Source organism: Zingiber officinale, chromosome 3A, assembly GCF_018446385.1.
Source record: "Zingiber officinale cultivar Zhangliang chromosome 3A, Zo_v1.1, whole genome shotgun sequence".
Taxonomy (NCBI): domain Eukaryota; kingdom Viridiplantae; phylum Streptophyta; class Magnoliopsida; order Zingiberales; family Zingiberaceae; genus Zingiber; species Zingiber officinale.
Genome location: NC_055990.1, coordinates 56,823,849 through 56,835,697, shown reverse-complemented (window position 1 = coordinate 56,835,697; position 11,849 = coordinate 56,823,849). Strand labels below are relative to the sequence as shown.

The 11,849-nt window shown below is 38.8% G+C and overlaps 1 long non-coding RNA gene across 3 annotated transcripts; it reads left to right on the top strand.

The window, feature by feature from the left end:
• Positions 1 to 6,234: 6,234 nt before the first annotated feature.
• On the top strand, positions 6,235 to 9,336 carry LOC122051919. Of its 3 annotated transcripts, none has more exons than XR_006131603.1 (7): positions 6,235 to 6,870; positions 7,052 to 7,404; positions 7,615 to 7,665; positions 7,776 to 7,847; positions 7,939 to 7,989; positions 8,526 to 9,184; positions 9,276 to 9,336. It is a non-coding gene; the product is annotated as an uncharacterized LOC122051919 (long non-coding RNA). The 3 variants fall into 3 exon arrangements; XR_006131604.1 differs by having other exon boundaries at positions 7,615 to 7,704; XR_006131602.1 differs by lacking the exon at positions 7,615 to 7,665 and having other exon boundaries at positions 6,236 to 6,870.
• Positions 9,337 to 11,849: the final 2,513 nt, after the last annotated feature.

The window sequence follows — 11,849 nt, the reverse complement described above, 5'->3', positions numbered from 1 at the left end:
CATGAAACACAACTCATGTGTGTCAATTCCCTAGATTTGAGACTCAAGTCCGTCTCCAAACCACTTGGCACATTCCATGACCTAACCTAGACTCTCAAGTAAAATTCACTTGAGATCCATTGGCCATGGGTCCCAAATTGACTCTTTGAGCTCTCCCTAGAGCTCTTAGCCTTAGCCACCTCCCTAGGTGACTCATCCACAATGGCTAGGTCATTCCGGTGCACCTCCGGTGACAGTTGGCCTACAAATCTAACTTTCTTAATCTTGGACACTTTGTCCTTGGTTAATTTCTCCTTACCATTAAATGACTTTCCCTTTCCATTTATTGGCTTCTCCTTGCTATAGTCATATGCAACCCTAACATAAGACTTTCCCTTAGCTTTGGAGGACTCTCCCTTGCCATGATCATTTGCCACCCAAGCACATGATCTCTCATTAGCCTTGGAGGAACTAGATCGGTATCCCAAGCCCGATCTATCATGGTTGGGTCTTTGGCTACCCAACACCATATTTAATTCCTTAGATCCAACATTGAATCTCTTAAGGAATTGTTCTAACTTATCAAGCTTTCCCCTTAAGGCTTGATTCTCCTTCTCTAGGTTTATAACCCTAGAGTTAATTTGTCCAAATTGGACATTCCTAGACCTACCCTTCCTAGGCATGTGTCTCCCCTTCTTGGGATTAATGCCTTGGGTTTCCCTAGGTCTATTGTTTCTAGATTTTTCATGCATAGATTTCCTAGGATTTTGATCTACATTAACCCTATTCCTATCATGATATCTAAATCCAAAATTTTTCATGGGTAAATAATAACAATTATTCCTAGCATGCATGGAGGAATTTAAATTTGATTTCAAATTTAAATTTGGGTTTACCTTACCCTTTACCTTTGGAGCTCCCCCTTGACATGAGCCTCCTTTCTTCCTCCACTTCTTCTCATCCTTCTTCAAATGTGCCAACTTTTTGATCTCTTTCTTCTTTGGGCATTTGGTGTGGTAATGACCACGCTCACCACACGTGAAGCACACTATGTGCTTTTTCTCCTTCTTCTTCCTACAACTCAAATTAGATTCAAAATGAATTGAATTGAGTTTAGGAGATACCTCTTTCTTACCCATAGGACATCTACTTTTGTAGTGTCCCTTCTCATTGCACCCGAAACAAATGATGTGATCTTTTGACTTTGCTTCGGTGGAGGTGCTCACTAGGTTGACTTCTTCCAAGATTTCTTCTTCTTCTTCTTCTTCACTTGTCTTGGATTCTTCTTCAACCATTGAGGATGTAGATGCTATATCTTCCTCATCCACACTTGTGGATGACCTTTCTTCATCCTTTTCCTCAAATGTGATCAAATTTACTTCCTCTTCTTCTTTTGATGTTGAATTGGTCTCCACATCCGATTGATCCTTCTTCTCCTCTTGGACCACTTCATCACTTTCTTCGGATTTTTTTTCTTCTTCTTGTGTAGGAAAAAATTCCTCCCATGGTAATTTCTTCACTTTGCTCCACAATTCATGGGCGTTCTCATATTTACCTACACCACTTATCACATTAGGAGGCAATAAATCAATTAAAATTGCTATTACCTTTGAGTTTGCCTCCGATCGTGAGGTTTGCTCCTCCGTCCAATGTCGTGTTCAGAGCTTCTTTCCTTTCTTGTCCTTTGGGACTTTGAATGACTCCTTTACCACCATCATGGTGTCCCAATCCGTGTTGAAGAAGATCTCCATCTTCATCATCCAATAGGTGATGTCCCCAAGGCTTCCTCCTTCAAACTTTGGAGGTTCAATTAAGTCGGTCATCTTTTGCCTCCTTGGCGGTTAGTCCAATAGAGAGCGTCCTCGCTCTGATACCATTTGTTAGGGATCGGTGACCGGCTTGAAGGGGGGTTGGATAGACGGTGCCCCCAAATCGTTCGCTTCCTACGTTGCTAGCTTGCGCAGCGGAATAATACAAAAATAAACAAGCTAAACAAAATACAAGACAAGAAATGCAAACCAAGCTACACGATCATTTACGTGGTTCGGAGATAAAGCTCCTACTCCACGGCGTGTCCGTAAGGTGGACGATCCCTATCCGTCGGTGGATTACTCCCCGGAAGATCTCCGGCTAGCTTAAACCTCCTTGTGGGTGGAGAAACCTCACCACAAACTCACCAAAACCTCTTGGACACAAGAGAAACTCTTGAGCACTTGTAGACTACTAATTAGACCTTAACCAAGTCTAATTTCGTCAGGGATAACCAAGCTTCCAAGCCTTGGTTATATAGGCCGCGGGTTGAAAACCCCGCCTACCAGTCGACTGCCAAAACATGCAGTCGACTGCCCTCTATGAACACATTCTGTTCGCTACCAGTCGACTGCCCCAGTCGACTGCACCAGTCGACTGCTAAAACATGCAGTCGACTGCTACAGTACTGCTACAGTGCTGTTACAGTATCGCTACAGTACTACTACAGTAAAACCCTAAAGCTAGGATTTTAGTCCGAGTACAATCTCTCATGCACTCGTACCCTCACCCTTATGACTCATTTGACGCTTCATTTGCATCTTTTGACCTCTTGCCTTCAAGCCTACTTCCTTTGGCTCTCGTCTCTCGGATGCATTCAAGCCCGCAGCTCGTCCCCAATGCCATCCTTAACGTATGCCTCGAAGTCGCTTCCCTCGGCCCTTGTCCTCGCTGCCTTGTCCACGGTCCCTCGGATGCTCCATCCTTCACCGGACCCGAAGTCATTGTTAGTTAGAGCCCTAGAGCCAATCATTTAATGATTGTATGGACTCATTGTATCATATTCTTGTATATCAATAAAGGCATTTATTTGGTTATTATACTTATTTATATTAGTGCCAAATAGACTAAGTATAATAGCGTCCTTGAGTAGAAGGTTCATACCTATATCAATCGATTAGTTGAATCGATAGTGAGATGATATAGGGAACACTACTCTTAATCATTGCTAGTCGAGTATTAACATTCAGGGACAATGTTAATGCAATAAGACTAGCATGTAGGTCAGCTCGATGACATGATCTCACAAGTCATGGATATAGAGATATCAAGCTGACACATAGGTATACATTGGAGAATGACTGAATGACCCGCCATGAGAAAGTATCATGGATCGTTATATGAGTGTCATATACTTTCTCATGTGGCTATTAGTATGACTATTAGTCCTTAGATCTGAAGTCACCATGGATTCCTACATAAAGAGTTATGTACTTTGGTTTCGTCAAACGTCACCCGTAACTGGGTGGACTATAAAGGCGATTACTGGGTATGTAACGAATTATGCAGAGGGATGTGAGTGATGTAGATGGGATCTATCCCTCCTATATGACAGGAGTGACATCGATATTCTTGATAGAGTAAGACCACGAAGTGTATGACCATACCCAAATGAGTCAATATGAGATATTGATCTCATTTGATTGAGTGAGTCTACTTGGAGTTCAAGATTTAGATTGGTCAGAGGATGACACGGTCTATGCCTCACATTGATCAATCTAGATGTCTAGGATAGAAGGACACTTGTCATATATTGTGAGGAGTCACAATTAGTAGTCACAAGGTGATGTTGGATCTCAACATTTCTTGTAACTTGGGTAGCAATGATGTATTGCTAGATGCCTCTCATTGCTTATGTTTCTAAAGGAGTTTAGAAACATTGCCAACGTTACAAGAACCTATTGGGTCACACAAAAAGAACAAGTGGATGGAGATTGGGTTCATATGATGAACCAATTGGATTAAGTTCATATGATGAACCAAGATGATTAGATTCATTTGATGAATCAAATTGGATTAAGAGTAATCCAAATTGGGCTAATTGAGTTGGACTCAAATTGATTCATATATTCAATGAGTCTAATTTAGATTATGACTCATTAAATCAACTTAATTTAATGAATTAGATTCATTATATTAAGTTGGCTTGAATCAAATGGTTAGATTAGATCAACCATGGAAGAGATTTGGTCAAGTTTGACTTGACTTGAGAGGGAGAGGAAGAGTCAAGTTTGACTTGACTAATTTCCACATCATTAGTGAGATGGCAAGATGTGGACCAATGATGATGCTCCACATCATCATGGTATGCCACATCATGGAGGTTACAAGCCTCCATTCTCATTAATGTGGCCGGCCACATTAAATGAGTAGGAGTTACTCATCTGGCCGGCCACACAAGTGAATGAATGGGAATGAATTTTTTTTTATTGGTCTCATTCATTTCATCTCCTTCCTCTAGCCATTCTCTTCTTTTTTTTTTTTTCCTCCTTCTTGGCAGAGAGTTTCAAGCAAGGTGAAGAGGAATGTGTTAAGGTCCAAAGAAAAGGGTGAAGTGAAGGTCACAAAGGAGGATACCTAGAGGAGTATGTGAGATTCCTTTCCTTTCTCTCCTTTCTCCCTTTTTCAAATCCTACCCGAGAGCTCTAGAAAGTGCTAGCACACTTGGGGCTCTCTTCTCCATCCTTTGAGTGTGAGAGACACTCCTTGTTCGTGTGGATATCATTAGAGGAGTGTCTACGTTGACACTCTCGAGATCCGACACGTACCTTGGACGAGCGGGATTTGCGAGGGCACGCATCAAAGGTATAAAGTGTTTTCCTTTGTAGATCTACTGTAGATTGTAGTTTATAACTCGTACTTGTGTTTTCAAAATTTTTCCTTGCATGGATCCTACGGCTTTGGGTGATTCGGGGTTTCCGCGACGCGAAAAGTGGTTTTCGCGGCCCAAAAAACCCAACAGCCATCAACCTGAGTCACATGTGTATCCTGCAAACCTGCACAACTCAAATACACATATCAAATACAAGGGTGAACCTAACTTAAACCCTTTGCCCAAACACCAAAACATATGGTCCCGCGGACCATCGGGATTGCTCCAACAACTATTTCATTTAAGTGCCGACCGAGCTTCAACTTTTATATACTGTCGGTATACTTTTATTGCATATTGTACGCACTGCTTCTTTCCGAGTTTTTCGGAAAGAAGAGATTTAGTGGATTGACCATCGGTGCAGTTAAAGATCGCGGGCCTTGGAGTAGGAGTCGACCTAGGCTCTGAACCAAGTAACTGAACCTATTCTCTACTTTTCCGCTGCACGACTTTGATTTAAACAAGTAAAAGAAAAGTTTTAAAAAAGTACGATATCCACTCCCCCCCCCCCTATCACACTCTTTTCGATCCTAAATTGATCACTATCCATTAAGGTGCTTAATTCTTTGGAGTTGCAGGATGGTGAGGATGAAGACTTATTCTTCTCACTCTTTTCCTTGTTTTCTACAAGGGCTACTCCTCTTGATACATGGGCTTCTCCATCTAACCCTTCAATTTGAGTTTCATGAAACTCTATGGTTGAGAAGAATTCATCTAGAGAGCACTTCTCAAGATCCTTTGAAATGTAGAATGAGTCAATAATTGAACTCCAAGTTATGGTTCTTGGGAAATCATTGTCACGGTTGGAGAGTTTCTCACCTACACTTGTTAGTCCACTTAATATTTCTTTAATTTTAACATGAAGTGAAGATACCTTTTCTCCTCTTTCAAGTTTGATGTTGTTGAGTTGAGTTTGGAGTGTTAGAATGTATACTAAAAGTCTAACTTTTTGTATAAATATTTATTTTGAAATGAGAATCATATTGGTCAAATGTCTGCATTTAGTTAAATGCGGTTGTCCATTTAATTTATATTGTAGATAACATGGTGTGTGATGTCACACAGAAGATCATGTTATCAGTTTCTTATAAATTATAAATAGTAGCTCACAACCAAGATGGATTGAGACAAACCATTGGAATGGTTGTAGTATAATTTGGTATTAGTTTATCTTGACTATAAAATTACACTAGTACACTATGTATGTATTGAGCAGGACCATTTGAGGTTATTTCTTTTATACTGACTACATAAAAGAACAGAACCTCTGTTATTCACTACAAGAAAAACCCTCATAAACATCGGTGGAACAATAACATTTTTAAGCAAAAACTGATGTCTTTGAGTATTTTACATCGATTTTTTCAAAAACCGGTGTCTATGAGTGCAGATTTTCGCTCATAGACATCGGTTTTTTAGGCTATGTTTATGAGCGCCTTTTTTTTCCGTTAATAGACACCGATTTTAACAGCGGTTTTTAAAACCCGATGTTAATGAACCAAAATAAAATAATTTAATTTTCCCATAAGCCAAAATTTACAATACTTTACAAAGTTCCCTCTAAACCTAAACCTACGTCGTCCATCGTATATCATCGTAACGCCGCCACCACTTTCTTTCTCGCCGCTGGCCGTCTGCTTATCTCCCTCAGCCTCATCTCCTTCTTCCCCTTCGTGTTGCTCGAGTATTTGTAAACATAAGCACCGAAACGTTTCGTCGCTTCCCATTTTTCTATGCGGCAGCAAGAGGCAACGAAGTGGCAAAAAGGTGGAACCGCCACCAACGAAGGAGGAGGAGGGAGGGAGGGAGGGAGCGAGAGAGCAAGAATCGCCTACTTTTTGCTTCTCGAATCCACCTCGTTACCTTAAAATTTTGCTTCCTCTGCATTTATTTTGCTTTCCGAGTAGATCTGATCGCCCCTGCCAACTGACAATTTTCCTCCCTGCCTTCTCAATTTGATGCTTGATGAGGCTCTCGGTCAAGAACCTCGTGTTCTTCTTCGCCGTGGTTTTCTTGTGTCCTTTTGGATTTCCTTCTCCTTCCTCACCTTCCTCGATTTTTCGTTTCCTAATCAGAGAGAAAGAAACGACAATCGGGAAGAAAGATAGCGGGGAAGAGGAGGAGAAGATGACGATGACAAGAGAATGGGGAATTGCTTTGGTTCGTCTTCAAGATCTCCCACTCCTGCAGTTGCCACACCGTAAGTCCAGGTATATTTTCTTCCCGATCTTTCACCTGATTTTGCTAGGTTTTAGGAGATGGTTTTTGGTCCAGATTTCATCTCCAGTTGATTGAAAAAGTAACCTTTTTTTCCACCTTCAATAATTTTAGTTCCGCGCTTAATTTTCATCTGATCTGGAGAAATCCTGACCCTTTTGGCTAATCGCGCAGGTCGCTCGACGTCAAGGACCAGCGGTAGCGAGACGACCACCGGGAAGGTGTCGAACCTCAGCAGCAGCACGACCCTGGGGGAGTCCTCCGGCAACGACATCAGCGTCGAGAAGGTGTTCCCGGAGGGGAGGATCCTGGAGGCGCCCAACCTTCGCGTCTATACCTTCGTCGAGCTCCGGAGGTCCACTAGGAACTTCAAGCCCGAGTCCGTTCTCGGAGAGGGTGGATTCGGGAAGGTGTATAAGGGCTGGGTGGAGGAGAAGACTCTCAATCCTTCCAAGAGCAGCGTGGGCACGTTGGTGGCCGTGAAGAAGCTCAACCCTGAAAGCGTGCAGGGGCTGGAGGAGTGGCAGGTCTGAGATACTCTCCCTTCCTCCCCTTGTGCAATATCTGCTATTCCTTCTTCTTCTTCTTTAGATTTGTGACATATAACTCATTGTGGATTATTGAAAATTCAACTTTTATTGCAGTTTGTAGTAGAAATCAGTAATGCCCAATTTGTAGATAGTTTCAAACAAGTATATTTTCTTATTGGATACTTATGCGATAATTGGTATGACTAGGTTCTTTAATAAAATTTTCCTGCACAAAACATGAACTATGCGAATCATCAGGTACTTATCCTTTCAAAGTTCGCGAAGATAGCAATGGGGGTATCACTTTCCTATCTTTAGCTAGTTGTTAATACTGTTAACAAGAATATGTAAGTTTCTTTCCTCCACAGGATGGTGAAGGTTCTGCAAGCAGAGAAATGGGGGTATCTCACCCTATCACAAACACAACCGGAGAATACCAAGTACCATGTCTTTTGATGCTTTTATTCTTCTTATATAAAGGTTCAGTTGTTTTAGTTTTGACCAAACTTATGAGATAATTGGTATGACTAGGTTCTTCAACAAAATTTTCTTGCACAAAACATGAACTGTGCGAACCATCAGGTACTTATCCTTTCAAAGTTCGTGAAGCTGTAAGCTTTATCAATGCGTGAAACTTAAACTGGAACGAGATATATGTATTCTTTTAGTGTTGTTTGTTTATCATTGTTGTGGACTTTATCACTTTTAGTTCAATTTAATTGCCATTTCATACAAATTCAATTTTAATCTATGTACACAAGTTTAAATAATTTGTTTTGAGAGTATTTCTCTTTTCAATAGCTTACTTGGTTAATAGATGATAATCGTGACCGTATATGGATCTGTAATCATTTTCTTGGAGGAAATCCTTTTTACTATGTTTCTACAATTCCACCTTTTTTCTAGCCTAATTCCTCTCCTTTCCATACATCTTTTTCTCCTACCAAGTTCTTCATTAATATTGTATTTAAAAGTTCTCCATGTGAGCAAGATAAATCATTCAATGGAGTTGTTGATGCTAGTTACTATCTGGTTAAGAATATGGTACACATGTTGTAGCAAATTTAAACTTCCTTTGAGGTAGTAATAGTAACGTTTCTTTTCTTTTTATTATGTAGTTCCAAAGTGGTGATCTATGAACTTGGTGTTTATCTGTTTACATTTCCCAGTTGCTACAATTCATCCACGTAAGGTTTCTGATTATTTTGTACATGATATTCATTTAATGTTGATGCTGTTATTCATCCTGCAAACAATGTCAAATGGAGCATTTAAGCGTCACTTTTTTGTGCAAGAAAAAGTAATTCTTCTTTGCCTAAACTAAAGCATTTAAAATACTTGGATTTAAGCTTCAACAACTTCGCATCCCAAGCTAGTATGATTTCCTCGCTTGTCCATGTGGAACATCTTAACCTCTCCAATGCAATATTTGATGGATTAATTCCTCAACAATTAGGCAATCTTTCTAACCTACGCTTCCTCGACCTTAGTTGTTGTGATTGGCGTTCTTCACAATGGTCAAATGACATGAGTTGGCTTTCCCACTTAACTTCTCTAGAATATCTAGACATGAGTTGTGTCAATCTCTCTTTAGCAAATACTTGGCTTCACCAAATTAATTATAATAGCCTAGAACATCTTTCTTTGTCAAATTGTTTGCTACAAGATGCAGCAGGAGCTGGCACAAGTATGACACAACTCAATTCATCAAGCAATCAAATAGAAGGAAATATTTTTGTGAATGCCAATAGAAAATTGAAGCACTTGGATTTAGCTGGTAATTCTTTAACAAAAATTCTACTCATTATGTGAATGTCACATTCATGTGGTCTTGACTACGTATTAATAAATTTTCTTTTCTAACATAGGCTCATCAACAACCGGATGCGGAGCAATGTAATTTTTATATCATGCGATATATGAAAGATATAATTGAAAATTTTGGAGTTGACCACAAGGATTCACTTCCAGCAATGGTAATAATACAATATCTTCCATTTTGCATATAAGCCCTAAAGATAATTTGTTGCATTTTCCAACACTGTTTCAGTATCATAATTGATACAAACTCATTGATTTTGATTGATTATGAACGTCTCTTAGCTTTTCCCTCATTATATCAGATCTTGCTGCTGCTATGCTTTTCTCCTGGTGCTTGATGTGTTTCTATGTAGTCTTTGAACTTCTATATTTCAATTTTGGCAGCTATATGCTCGTCTATGATTAATAGTTCAATAGAATTCAGGGTCACTGATTTGTTATATGATGCTCTTGGTCCTTCCATGATTTTTGAATTCAACCATTATCATGCCTAGTAATTTGTTGTATGATGTTGTTGGTTCTTATGAATCTCTACACTTTAATTAGAAGGAGCAAATTAAAGTATGCGGATGCGCGCAATTATCCTTCAATGAATTAAGCATTATGAACAATAGTCTTCCACAACAGCCTTTAAAAACTTAGTATTCTATTTTATTTGATACATGTATACATTTGTTTTAGTTATTTGACATATGGTGGATTATTGGGTCCTGATCATGATTAGAAAGGGACTTTCTTTGGTTTAGATATTTTGCATTCCAAATTTAGTTTATTGGTAGTTTTCATTGCAAAACCAGACTGAAAAGCTTTCAAAATGCTTGATTTGAAGTGTTAGAAGGACAGAGATCAGAAAAACTAGACTGGCCTCGTTAGAGCTAGAGCAGATATTTGGAAAAAAAAATAAATAAATCAAAATTGCATCTTTACCATTTTCAGCTTTCAAAATTGCATCTTTACCATTTCCAGCTTTCAAAATTGTATCTTTACTAATATATTATTTATGTGTTTTTACAGTTTACAAATCTCAAGTACTCCAGAGTTGAAATTGATGAAGTGCGGTTCGAGTGGGCTAAATGCATGCTAGATTACATTTGAAGTGCAGTTCTACCTTGATGTGTTGTTAAAAGAATGTTCTACCTTGATTCTGATATCTATTAGCTTTTGATGTAAAAAGAATATTTGTGTATTTTATGGATACTGTTGTAAGAAGATTATTTATGTAATTTGTGAATATTTGTGTATTTTATGGATATTGTTGAATGAAGAGTATTTGTGTAATTTGTGAATATTTATGTATTTTTTTTGTTATTGTATTCATTGTTTTGGAAATCAATGTGCTGTTAAAATATATTGATTTTACATCGGTTTTCCACCGCTGCAAAATCGGTGTTATTAACTAATATTACATCGGTCGTATACCGCTGTCAAAATTGTTATTAACATATAATATTACATCGGTTTTACACCGTTGATGAAACGGTGTCGTTAAGTCATACTACACCGGTTAATAACCGATTCGAACACCGGTGTCGTTAAGTGATACTACACTGGTTTTAACCCGATGTCTAAAATGACAGACCTTTTACATCGGCTTCATAGACATCGGTCGAAAATGAAATAGACACTGGTGGAAAACCGATGTCTATGAGGGTTTTTGTTGTAGTGATTATGGATATGCGTACTCTTAATCCTGATATAATAACAAGTACATGTACTTAGTATTTATTTCTTTAATTTATCAAAGGGTAAGATTTATTCGTTAAATCAATAGGCCCGATAAGTTAAGAAATAATATTATTTATATGGTGTGTTGTTGATTATAGAATGAAACTGCGTCCTATTTATTAGGATGATGATGTCCCCTTTAGGAGCTCATAAGGATTGTCATGTAAACCCTGCAGGTGGACTTAGTTTCGATATGACAATGAAGTTGAGTGATACTACTCTTGGAGTTAGTGTTAATTAAGTGAGTTATCAGTAACTCATTTAATTAATGGACATACGATATCTTAAATATAGGGAGATTAACACACTCATAATAAGGAGCCCATATTGTAATATGGGATTGGTGCGGTAGTTCAATAATAACCCTTTAGTGGTATGAGTTATTATTGATGGATTTGAGTTAGGTGTTCGGCTGAGCACGGGAAGTCCAAGTCCATCAGGAGGCCAAAACCAATTCCTCCTCTAGGTCCATGTTGTAGCCTCTTTATAAAAAAAACTTTGTATCCAACCAAGTCCACTTCTTACCCAAGTAATGGGTCATCCACATCCTTGCTTGGTGCCCAAGCAAGGGTCAGCCAAGCTTTGCTTGGAGCCCAAGAGGTGGCTGGCCAAGCCTTGCTTGGTGCCCAAGCAATGGGCCGACCATAAGGAATTAAAAGAGAGTTTTAATTTTTTAAAAAAACTTTCCTTTTATAGCCATCCTCCAAGGGATTTAAAAGAGAGATTTTAATTTTAAAATCTTTCCTTTTATAACCATCCTCCAAGGGATTTAAAAGAGAGATTTTAATTTTAAAATCTTTCCTTTTATAACCATCCTCCAAGGGATTTAAAAGAGAAATTTTAATTTTTAAAAAACTTTCCTTTTATAGCCATCCACAAAGGGATTTAAAAGAGAT